The following is a 16,534-nucleotide window of genomic DNA, read 5'->3' as shown; positions in this document are numbered from 1 at the left end:
ATAACTGTCCTAGCCCCCCTCAGGGAAAGGGGGTTGAGAGTGTACCACTATCTAGACGACATTCTCCTGTTGGCAAGCAATCCAGATCAACTCAGATCCCACAGGGAAATTCTCCTTCAGACCTTACAGGAGTTCGGCTGGCTCATAAATTTTCAAAAAAGCAACTTGTCCCCGACACAACAGATGGTTTACCTGGGAGCCATGTTCAATACCCAAGTGGGGACAGTGTCCTTACCCAGCCAGAAGATGGATATTATCATACGGAGGATGTTCACTGTAATTCGGAGTACTCATCTGACGGCCTCTCAGTGTCTGAGTCTAGTCGGCACAATGTCCTCTTGTATTCCCATGGTGCCATGGTCCCACTGGCACCTGAGGTTTTTCCAAACAGGTTTTCTGTCACAATGGAGAAAACAACACCTCTCCCAGAAAATCCAAGTGACCGCCTTAATGCGCAGAAGCTTGTTTTGGTGGACGAAGAAGGAAAATCTTGCCAACCCCCGTCACCTAGGCTCATTCAACTGGACCATCCTTACGTCCGATGCGAGTGGGCACGGATGGGGCGCCCATTGCGGGGAGGTCAAGCTTCAGGGAAGATGGTACCACTCAACCAAAGGGGTGGTATCCAATGTACTGGAACTAAGAGCGGCATTTCTAGCTCTGATTTCCTTGGCACCCCTCCTCCAAGGCCACAGAGTCCTCCTGAGATTAGACAACAAGACAGCAGTGGCATACCTGCTGAGACAAGGAGGTACTCGCAGCAGGACCCTCCTCCGAGAGGTCGAACCCATCATGCTGTGGGCAGAGAGGAACCTACGAGATCTCAGGGCCGTTTACATTCCGGGCCGACTGAACACAGTGGCAGACGCTTTATCCAGGAGGTTCGCAGACAACAACGAGTGGTCCCTACATCCACAAGTTTTTCTCCAAATCACCAACCTCTGGTACCCTCCTCAAGTGGACATGTTTGCCACTCCGGACAACTCGAAACTGCCCAGATTCTACTCTCGTCTCCCCTGCTCTCAGTCGGAAGCAGTCGATGCCCTGACATGCCCGTGGAATTTCTCGACAGCCTATGCCTTTCCTCCCCGCCCACTGATTCTGAAGTTTCTCCAGAGACTTCTCACAGAATCAGTACAAGTCCTGGCGATACTCCCTTTTTGGCCGAAGAGACCATGGTTCCCTCTAGCCATCCATCTCAGTGTGGAACCCCCCATCAGGATTCCACTTTTTCCCAACCTACTGTCCCAGCAGGGACTATTTCATCCGAACCCGCAGAGATTAGATCTGCGGGTTTGGAAACTGAAAGGCAAAGGTTTCAGGCCTTAGGGTGTACCCCTGAAGTCATCACGACACTTTTGAAAGCCAGGAAGCCCTCTACCAACGCGGTCTATTCAAAAGTGTGGAACAAATTCCTAGCATTTGCCGCGGGGCAGGACTTCAACCCCGTCCTCCCCTCTACCTCTCAAATCTTAGCCTTCTTACAGACAGGACTGGATTTAGGATTGGGACTAAGCTCCCTCAAAGTACAGGTAGCGGCAATCTCGGCTGCAACCAACAAGAGATGGGCCGAAGATCCTCTAGTGGTTACCTTTTTAAGAGGTGTGTTGAAAATTCGCCCTCCCGTTAGACGCTCGTTTCCACAGTGGGATCTCTCCCTGGTCCTGGAAGTTCTTTGTAACACCCCATTTTCTCCAGTGGAACAGGCTTCTCTTTGGAATTTGTCATTACAAACTGCCTTCCTCTTGGCCATCACCTCCGGCAGACGAGTCTCCGAGCTACATGCCCTGGGAATAAGTGAGGATCACATCACCTTTTTTCCGGACAGGGTTGAACTTCGCCCTAGACAGGGGTTCATCCCCAAGGTCTCCTCCTCTTCCCATCTTCTAGAACCTTGGGCCCTTCCGGTTTTCCAAAACGCGGATGCAACTCAGCACGACCTAGACATCTCTAGAGTTCTTCGAGCCTATCTGGAAATCACAAGTTCATTCAGACAATCTGACAGTTTGTTTGTCATCCCCTTTGGGAAAAACAGGGGCAAAGAGTCCACCAAGAGGACTCTATCATCATGGATCATCAAACTCATCCAGAAAACCTATAAAGTCAAGGGGCTATCTCCACCTTCACAAGTAAGAGCTCATTCTACTAGGGCAGTCTCGGCTTCCTGGGCGGCAAGGGCCAACGTTTCCTTAGAGACGGTTTGCAGGGCCGCCTCATGGTCATCACGTCATACATTCTTCAAACATTATCGTATCGACCCAGGGTCGCTTACAACTGTAGAGTTCGGCAGAAGGACTATTCAGTCAGCCATGTCTTTGCCCAATTAAAGATTTGCATATTTAGCACTACCCACCCATTTGTCTTGCTAGTTATTTATCACTAGTATGCTGCCATGGAGGCACCAGGAAAACGGAAAATTGTTTCATACTTACCGTAATTTTCCTTTCCTGGTGCCTATCCATGGCAGCATATGCTCCCACCCTTGGTATTCTATATGACAGAGAATGATGGGACAGGGGGCTGGGCCTTTCTTTTATGCTACTCACTAGTCCTGAGGGAGGAGTAGAGGCGGGGCTCTATCACTAGTATGCTGCCATGGATAGGCACCAGGAAAGGAAAATTACGGTAAGTATGAAACAATTTTCCGTTTTATTTGCAACAATGATAACTTCAATGTGCAAAATAAAAGTAATGAAAGTAAAAAAAAAAAAAATTTGAAATTTTGGGTTGACATCAGAACAGGGCAAATCCTCCAATGGGGACACTAGTTTTGGACACCCCAGAATTCCCTCACTTTAGAGGAATTTCCTCTTACTTCCTGTTTTGCTATGTAACAATAAGTAAAGGAAAGTCTCTCCTTTGGGACACATAAGGCAAGAAAAAAAACAAAAAAAACAACAACAGGGGTTATAACTATCCTTTACCCTATCCAAAAATCAAAAAGTTTTGCCTTTAGTTACACTTTAAATAGTAAAGCTAAGCTTCACTGGGAGTTTGGTACCTGCTTGTTAGCACATATTATACATCTGATTTGTGGTTTGAATATGAACTGACTGGTCTCATGGAAAAGAATGACAAAAAGGCTTCATGTATGCAAGTATCTCTTTTCCACCACCAAAAAAGGAAAATAAAAGACAAGAAAAAAGTGATCTCAAATAATTCTTATACTACAAAAAAAGCAATTGCCATGCACATATTTGAAAATTCATTTGTTGCAAGGTTATTTTTATTAGGTAAGGTGGGGTTTACTTTTATTATTTAGCATACGTGTCTGAACTAGGAAATGTCACAATTCTTTCAAGGATATAATAAATTAACATTTTAGTACAGCAAGTTAAAACATATTTCAAGTTGCACAGGTTAACGTTAATGCTGTACATGTGGCTGATTACATTGTTTACAAAGCGTATTATATTCCATAAATAAAAGAAAGTGCAGCGCTAAAAACAATTATTAAAAATTATAAAAATATCCGCGCTATACAATTGAAAAAAACCCTTTTAAGAACCATAAAGGTTCACAGAAAAAGGAGGTTCAAGCAGCCAGTTAAATGCATAGACAAGAGCATAAATAAAGTATAAAAGTTCATAACAAGCAGCACTTGATAGAAGGGAAAATCCACCACCTTCAGTGCATCTGATAGCACACACCACCAACATATGATCTCTCAATCTCCTTACCAGAATGAAGACACTTGCTACATGCTTTTTTCATCTTCATTCTGGTAAGGAGATTAAAGATCACATGTTGGTGGTGTGTGCTATCAGACGCACTGAAGGTGGTGGATTTTCCCTTCTAACAAGTGATGCTTATGAACTTTTATAAAAACAATTATTAAAAAACAATTCTGAAACAGAAATATAAGTCCATGTAATAATATGTGCAAAAAGGAAAGATGCCTCTTCCTCAAGATGTGCACGCTGGGTGTGGTTATAGGCACCCTGCATCTCCTCTCTTGACTGGCATCAAAGTCAGTTTGGAAGTTTTCTGGAAGTAGCTGAGGGTTGAGGGGGCTCTAGACCAGATGGATCATTGAAAGCAACGGTCAGAAGAAAAGACAGAGGAGGGGGGTTGAGGGAACCCGGAGCGGAAGGGGGTCCGAAGACACCAGGGTTATAAGCCGTGGTGGGGTGCCGGGAATGGGGGGGCTGTCTTGGAGTTGGTGACCCGGAGTGGCTATTAGAGAGCCGGGGTGGTGATCCGGAGTACACGACCTGACCTTCCTTCCTGTTCATGGCGGTCTGCTACAGACCGAGGAGGTGACCCAACAAACAGATACCTTGGAGTCTAGTTAGCTTTTTTAAGTGGTTCCAGGCTGCATGGTTTTGAAGGAGACCTAATTCTCTTGTGCTTGAGGTGACCACCTATAACATAGTGGTCTACTGGTTCTGGTAAGCAGAATTTGTTACTCATCTGGGGTGTGAAGTTAATACGTTTGTAGTCACCTTATTTCTATCTGGCACGTTTTCCTGGTCGGTGTAAATTTCTTTGCTCACGTTGACCATCAGCCTGGGACTTTCTTTTTGCACATATTATTACATGGACTTATATTTCTGTTTCAGAATAGTTTTTTTAATAATTGTTTTTAGCGCTGCACTTTCTTTTTTTTATCAATTTGGAGTGTGGAGTGCTTTTAGTCCTGGTAGCTTATTATATGCTCTAGCACAGTGTTGTTTTCTGTTGTATTATATTCCATGCCTGTTGAGTCTGACTCCTGTCCGTGTGTGTGCTCACCGGACCCAGTCGCCGAACTTTGAAGCTGTCATTAGCCTGGTACTGCTGTACCAATAAATATTGCCTTATCGATAATTTGCATTTTTATTCTCGTACCTTCTAGGCACACCCTTGCTCAGAACATACTTTGCCCCAGGTATTAGCCAAACAGAACATTCCAAACAGCTTTTGCCATCTGCTAGCCACCTAATCTAATATATACAGTAGTAGAGCTCTATCCATTAGAACAGTAATGTATATACTCCAGCTTCCCTTACAATGTATTACCAGGACGGTATACCAGACTTTATAACTGCTGGAAAAGCACTGCATTTGACAGGCATGGTATGCAAGAAAGAGTTTGCCTGTCAACATCTATGGCCTCTGGGCATAACTATACTTCTGCTAAACATAACTCTGCACAAGCCATATGGAATGATTTTGCTTTGCTCTAAACAATATAATTTAAAAAAATGTCTGTATGGTGCAATACTCTAAAGTTTATATTAAACTGTATTATGCACAATTCCACCCACACTTTTTAACCAGAAAAAAAAAAAACATATAAAATATTGTTAGCTATTGTAATGATCATCACTCATGCTTGATGAAAATACCTAAATGGTCTCAAAAATGTAAAATATTATTCTTCTTAGTTTATTAGTCAAATCTATTTCTTAAAGCATATCTTAACCCAAAAACAAAACTGTATTATAATACAACTGACCAGTCCTTATATGTGATGGATGCATTTGTTTTCTTTTTCTCAGGATTTTTTCTCCTTTATTTTCAGCTGGTAATCCTGTGTATAACACACTTCCTGTCCTAGGGTTACAACACTCGTGTCATTGTATCTGTAAAGGAAGTATGGTTGTCACCCAGGCAGCTTTCCTGAGGTCTTCTCCTACTCATCTCCACTGACATTGGGGAGGGGGTGGATAAGAATGTTTACGATGTCGGTTCAGTTGACAGGAAGGGACAAGGATACTGCATTTTTGGCAGGATCAACAGGTATGTATTGTCAAATGCTCCACTGCATATTCTGTGCTCGTGCGCAGCAAGCTACAGGTACTGGCTCCTCAAACAGTCTGTCCACTGCTCAACATGAAACCATTGTAGAGAAAAGAGTAAATGTGATCCAAGATAGAATCTGAAAAAAATGTTTATTATTCTGTCTGGTGCAAATTGCAAAATCATCTAAACATCCTCATCAAGGCTTAACCATAGAGTAAAATTAGGCTGATTGCTGAGAGAAATGCATTTGAGGTGGGAGGTTTGGGTGATTTTGCAATTTGCACCAGACAGAATATGATAAACAACTTTGGCTTTATCTTGGAGTGCAGCTTCCCTTTTCTCTGCAATGTTTGCAAGTATCTTCTGTATTTGCTAACAATGTCCCTAGCTTAAAAAAAAAAAAAGGAAGAAGAAAACAAATGCAGCCACCGCACCTAAGGACTGGGTTTAACAACTTGCCGACCGCTCACTGAGCTGGTACTGTGGCAAAGTGGCTCGATATCGTCCAGCGATGTAGACCTACGCCGGAGGCTCGCTCCCGCTGTTTTCAGTCACAGCGGGAGTCGGGCCAGGGGAGGAGCGGCGGAGATCACCGCCGCTCTTCCCCGATCGTCGGGGATCGAGTGTGGAGATCCGCCCGCTTGTGTAAACAAAGCGGGCGGATCTCCTATGTGACAGGCAGGGACAGATTACAGGATTCAGTATAGCTGAACATGCGATCTGTGTCTGTGTCACACAGTCCCCTCCCCCCACACACATTAGTAAGCACCAGGCATACATTAACCCCTTGATCACCAATAAAAGTTAACCCCTTCCCTGCCAGTGTCATTTTTACAGTAACAGTGCATATTTATAGCACTAATTACTGTAGTAATGTCACTGGTACCCCCCAAAAGTGTCAAAAATGTTAGCCAAGGGTCCGATCTGTCCGCCGCAATGTCGCAGTCCTACAAAAAAAAATCGCAGATCGCCGCCAGATCGCCACCATTACTAGTTAAAAAAAAAAACAAAAAAAAAATTACATAAATTTCCCATAGTTAGTAGCTGTGATAACTTTTGCGCAAACCAATCAAAATAAGCTTATTGCGATTTTTTTTTACCAAAAATATGTAGCAGAAAACAAATTGGCCTAAAATGTTAAAAAATTTTGATTTTTACATTTGGGGGGGGGGGGGGAGAATTTCATATAAAAAAAATGTGAAAAATATTGTTATTTTTTCAAAATTGTCGCTCTTTTTTTTGTTTATAGCGCAAAAAGTAAAAATCGCACAGGTGATCAAATACCACCAAAAGAAAGCTCTATTTGTGGGAAAAAAGGACATACATTTAATTTGGGTACAGCATCGCACGACCGCGCAATTGTCCATTAAAGTAACGCAGTGCCGAAAATATGACCACAAAATATGGCCTGGTCAGGAATGGGGTAAAATTTTCCGGTCTTAAAGCGGTTAAAAATACACTCATTGAGAATTTTTTTGTCAAAGAAATGTAGCTAAATACATTTTGGCCTAAATATATGACAAAAATGTAATATATTGGATATTTTTTAATTGTCAAAGTAGAAAAATATTTTTATTTTTTCAAAATTGTTGCTTTTTTTATTAATATTGCAAAAAATGAAAAGCGCAGAGGTGATCAATACCACCAAAAGAAAGCTCTGTTTGTGGGGAAAAAAAGGACGTAAATTTCGTTTGGGTACGGCATTGCATGACCGCGCAATTGTCAGTTAAAGTCGCACAGTGCCGAATCGCAAAAAGTGGCCTGGACGTACAGCAGGAAAATCCTCCGGAGGTAAAGTGGTTAAAGTGGTTCTAAAGGCTATATTTTTACCTAAATACATTCTCTGCATTAAGGTAACCTTCTGAGTGCAGCTACATTTCTACAATCCAACATTGTTTCTTCTTCTGTTGATGGTTAGCCTGGTACAATATTCTGTGACTTTTTTCCTTCCTGCCATGGGGAAGAAAAAGGCTCCCCCACCCTTTGTGTGACACAGTGGTGTAGTGGTTAGCACTTTCACCTAGCAGCAAGAGGGTTGCTGGTTCGAATCCCAACCACGACACTACCTGCCTGGAGTTTGCATGTTCTCCCTGTGCCTGCGTGGGTTTCCTCCCACACTCCAAAGACATGCTGTTTAATTAATTTAATTGGATCCTGTATAAAAAAAAAAAAAAATGGCCCTACTGTGTATGTATGTGAGTTAGGGACCTTAGATTGTACGCTCCTTGAGGGCAGGGACTGATGTGAATGTGCAATGTATATGTAAATTGACAGCGCTATATAAGAACCTGAAATAAATAAAATAAAATCTGCAAGACTCAGGTCAAAGCCAAGGTAAGAGGTGACAGATGGGGATGAGAAGTATATATATATATATATATATACACTCTCTCTCTTATAAATAGATGTGAACAAACATGTATTAAAACATGGACTATGTCAGTCAGGCAGTGGACAGTGTCAGTAGGACAGTGGATGGTGTCAGAAGAGCAGTGGATGGTGTCAGAAGAGCAGTGGACGTTGTCAGTAGGACAGTGGATGGTGTCAGTAGAGCAGTGGACGTTGTCAGTAGGATAGTGGATGGAGTCCGTATGGCAGTGCACAGTGTCAGTGGGGTAAATTCTGATGTCAGTAGAGCAGTGGATGGTGTCAGTAGAGCAGTGCACAGTGTCAGTGGGGTAGATGCTGGTGTTAGTAGGACAGTGGATAGTGTCAGTAGGGCAGTGCGCGGTGTCAGTAGGGTAGATGTTGGTGTCAGTAGGACAGTGGATAGGGTCAGTAGGGTAGATGTTGGTGTCAGTAGGACAGTGGATGGTGTCAGTAGTTTTTTTTTATAATTTTTAAATTATTTTTTTGTTAATATTATTATTAATTAATTTGTTTACAGTTTTTTTTTTAGTTACCCCATTGGTGTATTTGGTGAAATATCAGGGGTATAAACAGACCTCTGATGTGTCACTTTTGAGACAGAGATTCCTCAGTCCCTTGCTCTGCAGCCTCAGCACTGCATTGTACAGTAAATGAATGGGAAGAGGTTTGTGCTGGCTGTCTTTCTCTTCATTCACAACCTGAGGCATAATAAACACAGTTCACTATGCTCCAGTTATGATAGAAGACAATAAGAGATCGGCACTGATCACTCACTACATTCATTCAGAAAAGGAAGGGGACGGTAAACGACATATTTACTACCCCTTCCCTAGCTCTCCGTCCATCCTGAAACGAGCAGCTCTTGGGACAGGAGAGGAGGGAAGCCAGTAACACTGCAGGGAGTAAGCAGCTTTGCAGGGGGGGGGGGGGGGTGGCATGGAGTGGCTTAAAAAGCAAGGGAAATCTGAGTTGCAGGGGGTGAGTAGGGTGTTGTGCCCAGGCACACCCAGCACACCCTGTGCCATGTCTATGGGGTATACATGCATTGAATTTTGAAATGTGTGTAGCACTGCAGTTCAAGAAAAGTTTTTCTTCTGTCAAATGGTCCTGCTGAAAAACTAGCATTCAATCAACAGATGCAGGCAGTGGTTGCAGTGCTGATCAGTGTATTCTGATGGGGGGGGGGGAGGGGTCCAACTGTCAGAATACAATAGCAGAGCAGGGGAGAGCCCTGCCTCCACATCACTTGAGTGGATGCAGGGATCTGTAAGTTTTTTTCATTCAATTCACTGAAAAAAACTTTACGTGTATACCCAGCTTAAGTTGACCTTTCACAAAAATCTAAATCTCAGTATGCATATCAGTAACAGTGAATGCAATTCAAATACATGGTGATGTGGATTTTGAAGGTAACATTATATACATATATAAAGGTTAAAGTAGATCCAAACCAATTACTAAAATCTAATATAAATCCTAACTTGTTAATGCTTTTTCCAAAGTAATTTTCGGTTTGTTTAAAAATGCTACTTTCATTAAAATAATACCTGGTAATCCTGCCATGAGGTCCTATTGCAGGCACTTCCTTTTATTACTGGGTGACAACCCTCCCTGTCCTTGTATCTCAGCTGTTGTCCCATGTTGTCACCCTGTTATATGCGCTTTTAGGGAAGACTATAACCCACTATGCTGATACAGATTGATGGAGCACACCGATGACATGCAGTCCCCACTGGAGTGTATGCATGTAGAAAGGAAGTGGTTGCAAAAAGCTGGAGGAGATCAGCAGAGCTGACATGTTGGAAGGGGTAAAAGAAGATGTAAGTAGGAATTTCTAAAAGAATAAAACATGACAGTTTTTTTTTTAATACCAAGTACTCCAATTAGGTTTTAGATCTACTGAATCATGATTTTTTTTTTTTTTTGGAGTGTATCAAATCATCACTGTTCTATAAATTCTGAAGTCTGTTATAAAAACATCTTATATCATTACTTCAAAAAGCTACCGCAAGCATGTATTTACAGTGCCTTGCGAAAGTATTCGGCCCCCTTGAACTTTTTGACCTTTTGCCACATTTCAGGCTTCAAACATAAAGATATAAAACTGTAATTTTTTGTTAAGAATCAACAACAAGTGGGACGCAATCATGAAGTGGAACGAAATTTATTGAATATTTCAAACTTTGTTAACAAATAAAAAAAAGAAAAATTGGGCGTGCAAAATTATTCAGCCCCTTTACTTTCAGTGCAGCAAACTCTCTCCACAAGTTCAGGGAGGATCTCTGAATGATCCAATGTTGACCTAAATGACTAATGATGATAAATACAATCCACCTGTGTGTAATCAAGTCTCCGTATAAATGCACCTGCACTGTGATAGTCTCAGAGGTCCGTTTAAAGAGCAGAGAGCTTCATGAAGAACAAGGAACACACCAGGCAGGTCCGAGATACTGTTGTGGAGAAGTTTAAAGCCGGATTTGGATACAAAAAGATTTCCCAAGCTTTAAACCTCCCAAGGAGCACTGTGCAAGCGATAATATTGAAATGGAAGGAGTATCAGACCACTGCAAATCTACGAAGACCTGGCCGTACCTCTAAACTTTCAGCTCATAGAAGGAGAAGACTGATCAGAGATGCAGCCAAGACGCCCATGATCACTCTAGATGAACTGCAGAGATCTACAGCTGAGGTGGGAGACTCTGTCCATAGGACAACAATCAGTCGTATACTGCACAAATCTGGCCTTTATGGAAGAGTGGCAAGAAGAAAGCCACTTCTTAAAGATATCCATAAAAAGTGTCGTTTAAAGTTTGGCACAAGCCACCTGGGAGACACACCAAACATGTGGAAGAAGGTGCTTTGGTCAGATGAAATCAAAATCGAACTTTTTGGCAACAATGCAAAACGTTATGTTTGGCGTAAAAGCAACACAGCTCATCACCCTGAACACACCATCGCCACTGTGAAACATGGTGGTGGCAGCATCATGGTTTGGGCCTGCTTTTCTTCAGCAGGGACAGGGAAGATGGTTAAAATTGATGGGAGATGGATGGAGCCAAATACAGGACCATTCTGGAAGAAAACCTGATGGAATCTGCAAAAGACCTGAGACTGGGATGGAGATATGTCTTCCAACAAGACAATGATCCAAAACATAAAGCAAAATCTACAATGGAATGGTTCACAAATAAACATATCCAGGTGTTAGAATGGCCAAGTCAAAGTCCAGACCTGAATCCAATCGAGAATCTGTGGAAAGAACTGAAAACTGCTATTCACAAACTCTCTCCATCCAACCTCACTGAGCTCGAGATGTTTTGCAAGGAGGAATGGGCAAAAATTTCAGTCTCTCGATGTGCAAAACTGATAGAGACATACCCCAAGCGACTTACAGCTGTAATCGCAGCAAAAGGTGGCGCTACAAAGTATTAACTTAAGGGGGCTGAAAAATTTTGTACGCCCAATTTTTCGGTTTTTTATTTGTTTAAAAAGTTTGAAATATCCAATAAATTTCGTTCCACTTCATGATTGTGTCCCACTTGTTGTTTCTTCACAAAAAATTACAGTTTTACATCTTTATGTTGGAAGCCTGAAATGTGGCAAAAGGTTGCAAAGTTCAAGTGAGCCGAATACTTTCGCAAGGCACTGTAACTCAATAATTGACATGTTTTTCACACTTACAGGTATGAGGATACATATATTACGTTAGAAATAGAACGCTTTGACCTACCTATGTTTAAGAGCCCTAGTGTGCACTACTTTGTGTTGTGTGCTGTGTTGCAAAAAAATACTGCAGATCCATTGTTGCATTGCCAAATCAATGAAGGAAAATGAAGGGAAATTGAACATTTTACTGGCTAGCGGGTTTATGGACTTCAGAAATATTACTTACTTAGTAGAAAAAGGATATTTCGTTTTATCATTTATAAACCTAATTTTCTCTAAATGACCAAGGGTCTAAATTGGGCTACTGCCCTATCTGGACTGCCGCGACTGCCCCATTTAGCTGACGATTTTGTCCCCAGCCTCCGCCGCTGTCATTAGCAGAGCGGACCGGGGGGAGGCGGGACAATTATGGACTGGGGGCGGGACCAGCATTACATGGAGAGAAGCAGCTGCCTGAATGAACTTTTCACATTAACCAGGAGGTGATTGGCTGGTAGGAGGCGGTCCTAGCAGCCCATCAACAGCTCCCACGCCCCATCCAGTGCTGCTGTGCCTCTGCCTTCAGTTCAGGATTGTCCCGCCTCCTCCTCTCTGCTCTGTGTAAAGTGTGAACTTGGTGAAAGATGGGGAGCAGGGTCATGTACAGGAGGTCAGTGCTGTGTGTGGGAGGAGGGGGGCCATGTAAAGGGGGCAGTGCTGTAGGGGGGGTTGTGAAGGGGGGCAGTGCTGTGGGGGGGGTGTGAAAGAGGCGGTTCTATGGGGGATGTGAAGGGGGGAGTGCTGTGGGGGGATGTGAAAGGGGCAGTGCTGTGGGTGGATGTGAAAGGGGCAGTTCTGTGGGGGTGTGTGAAGGGGGCAGTGCTGTGGGGGAGATGTGAAGGGGGCAGTGCTGTGGGGGGATGTGAAGGGGACAGTGTTGTGGGGGGGATGTGAAGGGTGCAGTGTTGTGGGGGGGATGTGAAGGGGGCAGTGCTGTAGGGGGGGATGTGAAGGGGGCAGTGCTGTGGAGGGATGTGAAGGGGGCAGTGTTGTGGGGGGGATGTGAAGGGGGCAGTGCTGTGGGGGGGATGTGAAGGGGGCAGTGCTGTGGGGGGATGTGAAGGAAGCAGTGCTGGGGGGGATGTGAAGGGGGCAGCACTGTGGGGGGGGTGTGAAGGGGCAGTGCTGTTTGGGGATGTGAAAGGGGCAGCTCTGTGGGAGGGTGTGAAGGGGGGAGTGCTGTGGGGGGTATGTGAAGGGGCAGTGCTGTGGTGGGATGTGAAGGGGGCAGTGTTGTGGAGGGGATGTGAAGAGGGCAGTGTTGTGGGTGGGATGTGAAGGGGGCAGCGCTGTGGGGGAGATGTGAAGGGGGCAGTGCTGTGGGGGGATGTGAAGGGGCAGTGCTGCGGGGGGGATGTGAAGGGGGCAGTGCTGTGGGGGATGTGAAAGGGGCAGTGCTTTGGGGGGATGTGAAGGGGCAGTGCTTTGGGGGGATGTGAAGGGGGCAGTGCTGTGGGAGGATGTGAAAGGGGCAGTGCTGTAGGGGTGACATTTGAAGGGAGACAATGTTGTGGCGGGTATGTGAAAGGGGCAGTGCTGTTGGGGGGGATGTGAAAGGGGAAGTGCTTTGGGGCTGATATGTGAGGGAGCAGGGTTGTGTTTCGGGGGGATGTGAAGGGGACAGCACTGTGGGGGGGGGGAGGGGGCAGTGCTGTGGGGGGGGTATGTGAAGGGTCAGTGCTGTGGGGGATAGGTGAAGGGGCAGTGCTGTAGGGGGTATGTGAAGGGGCAATGCTGTGGGGGGCGATGTGAAAGGGGCAGTGCTTTGGGGTTGATATGTGAGGGGGGCAGTGTTGTGTTTCAGGGGGGATGTGAAGGGGACAGCACTGTGGGGGGGGTGGGAAGGGGGCAGTGCTGTGGGGGGGTATGTGAAGGGGGCAGTGCTGTGGGGGGGTATGTGAAGGGGCAGTACTGTGGGGGATATGTGAAGGGGGCAGTGCTGTAGAGGGTATGTGAAGGGGGCAGTGCTGTGGGGGATTTGAAGGGGCAGTGCTGTGGGGGAGATGTGAAAGTGGCAGTGCTTTGGGGTGATAGGTGAGGGGGGACAGTGTTGTGGGGGGATGTGAAGGGGGCAGTGCTGTGGGGGTATGTGAAGGGGACAGTACTTTTGGAGGTATGTGAAGGGGGCAGTGCTTTGGGGATAATATGTGAAGGGAGACAGTACTGTGTGTGGGGGTGGTGATGTAAAGGGGGACAGTGCTGTGTGGGGGTAGTGTAAGGGGCAGTGCTGTGGAGATGATATGTGAAGAGGGGCAGTGCTGTGGTGGAGAAGATTTGAAGGGGGACAAGCAGCTGCACAAAAAGTGAGGTGATGCACGGAAAATTTGCAGGGGTACCACTGGCTCTTAAAGGCACTGAAATACAAGGTGCAGTTTCCTGCACATGGAAATTGCATAGTACAAATGCACCATGGAGTTTCTATGCAATTTGGACCTCCATGAATTTTATATCAATACCCCTGGTATAAATCTACCCATAAAGAGATTTAGATGAAATTGATGATATTACATTTATACAACCATTTAAAATGTATTTCTTTTACTTTTTTTTTCTTGTTTTGATTAATCAGTTTACATTCTTTGTTACTTGGCTGCCTACATAGGTGCTTCAATGTTTGATATACTTAGGGCTATAAAGGCCAATAATGTACAACCACTTGGTTGGGGTATCAAATAGGGCCTAAAATAATTTGATTCTGAGGTCCTCAGGTTTTGTGGGATAATTTAATCTGGGATCACAATGCTAGAACACCAAATAAAGTGAGCCCCACAAAGAAGTCACCCATGAACTAGATAAAGCAAGCTCTGTAATTTTAATGTTGCTATTCAACTTTGTTATACATACTATTTTGAGCTTGAAATATATATTTAATACATATAAATATATTACACTATTAGGATACACAAATAATATGAACAGATTTTGACATTTTTAAAAAGTTCCTTGAATGGCTGAACAGAGGATGGAACATCCATAGGCTGCTATTGAACATTGTTATAAATGTTATTTTGAGCTTGAAATATAGAGCTTGAAATATATATTTTAATAAATGTAAAAATATTACACTATTAGGATACACGAATAATATGAATAGATTTAGAAATTTGTAAAAAGACCTTTTAAATGGCTAAACACAGAATCGAACATCCATAGGTTGCTGTTGAATGTTGTTATAAAAATGTTATTTTAAGCATGAAATATACATTTTAATACATATAAATATATGACACTATTAGGATACACAAATAATATGAACATATTTAGACATTTTTAAAAAAATTCCCTTGAATGGCTAAACAAAGGATGTTACATCAATAGGTTGCTGTTGAACGTTGTTATAAATGTTTTTTTGTGCTTGAAATATCTATTTTAATATATGTAAACATATTACACTTTTAGGATAGACGAATAAAATGAACATATTTAGAAATTTGTAAAAAAGGCCCTTTGAATGGCTAAACATAGAATCGAACATCCATAGGTTTCTGTTGAACTTTGTTCTGAATGTTATTTTAAACTTGAAATATACATTTTAATATATATAAATATATTACCCTGTTATGATACTCAAATAGTACTAGCAAATATAGAAATTTTAAAAAATGGCTAAAATAAATTTGAACATTCATAGGTAACGCACATTGATTTCCACTGTACGTTTAGATTTAACACATAAGCAATATCACACACTATTGAGTAACAGATTTGCATTCGTCATTATCATCATTCCACTCCCTATTTTCTAATTGTTTCCCAATCCTGAGCAGACCACATGTTTAATCTGTTGATCATAATGCATTGCCTACAATCTACTCTTCAGTACCCACCTGGTGCTGTAGTAGCCTCTGGCTCAGCAATATGATGTCGTTGAGGTTATCCTCTTAGGATTCTTCACTGTAATGAAGTCAAATATTGGGTAGATGAGATCAATGGGAGATGAAAGAAATCTTACGACTAGAAGAAGAGTAGACTTACTTTTACTGTCCTAATGGATTGCGGACTGGGTTTATCTCTGTGCATGTCTCATCTCAGTAGTTGTCTGTCTTCCCAGTCTTTCTTGGTCTGCTTCCCATGAATTCCAAACTGTTGGTCCATCCTTCCCCTCCAGTTGAAACATGCTTCTTAACTGTCACGCCCAGCTCATGCTTAGACAGCCCAAAGAAGAATGTTTCCAATTGCCTCTCCTTGTAAAAGCTACACAGCAATCCAATGACCAAATTCACCCAAGGGTCAATTATTCATATACAAACCGAGATGTATGTCTACTATTTTTGTCTTTCCCGTTTTTTTTCTCTCTGCCTCTGCTCACAGCTTCTTATCTATGACACAGACTGACGTTCGGATGACTGAATGACGTTGATAAAATGAAATACTTTTAATAGCACACCCTGCAGAGGATACTGGCTATGAAACATCATTGCTGTCAGCTGATTGACAGAATACTGCTTTTCACAGAAACAGACAAAGCCAATTACTGCTAAATAACCATCATAATTAGATCTGTTCCAAGCAAAGCACCATAGCTCATTGAATGCACATTGTACATTTAAATCACACAAAACATTTCATTAGGCTGTGAGTACAATATACTATTTATAAGAAAAGATATTCATTCATTAATTCAGCATCTGATCTAAAAGGTTTTCTTTGCTTCACAGTCTGTGTTTACTTGTTTAAAATCTCTCATTAGTGTATCATATTGGCATTGTTAATACATTCCTTTATTTACTTA

The 16,534-nt window shown here is 43.0% G+C and overlaps 1 protein-coding gene across 1 annotated transcript in view; it reads right to left on the bottom strand.

Moving 5' to 3' along the window:
- LOC309545419 (uncharacterized protein) overlaps positions 1-16,017 on the bottom strand; it is a 123,270-nt gene extending 107,253 nt beyond the window's left edge. The window contains exon 1 of the mRNA XM_082244607.1: positions 15,630-16,017. The gene's annotated coding sequence lies outside the window, so the exon portion shown is untranslated. The remainder of the gene's footprint in view (positions 1-15,629) is intronic.
- Between the last annotated feature and the right edge of the window lie 517 nt (positions 16,018-16,534).

This window comes from Pelophylax lessonae, assembly GCF_965119305.1.
Source record: "Pelophylax lessonae genome assembly, chromosome: 1".
Taxonomy (NCBI): domain Eukaryota; kingdom Metazoa; phylum Chordata; class Amphibia; order Anura; family Ranidae; genus Pelophylax; species Pelophylax lessonae.
The sequence above is the reverse complement of the archived record's forward strand: the minus strand, read 5'-3'. Positions and strand labels throughout refer to the sequence as shown.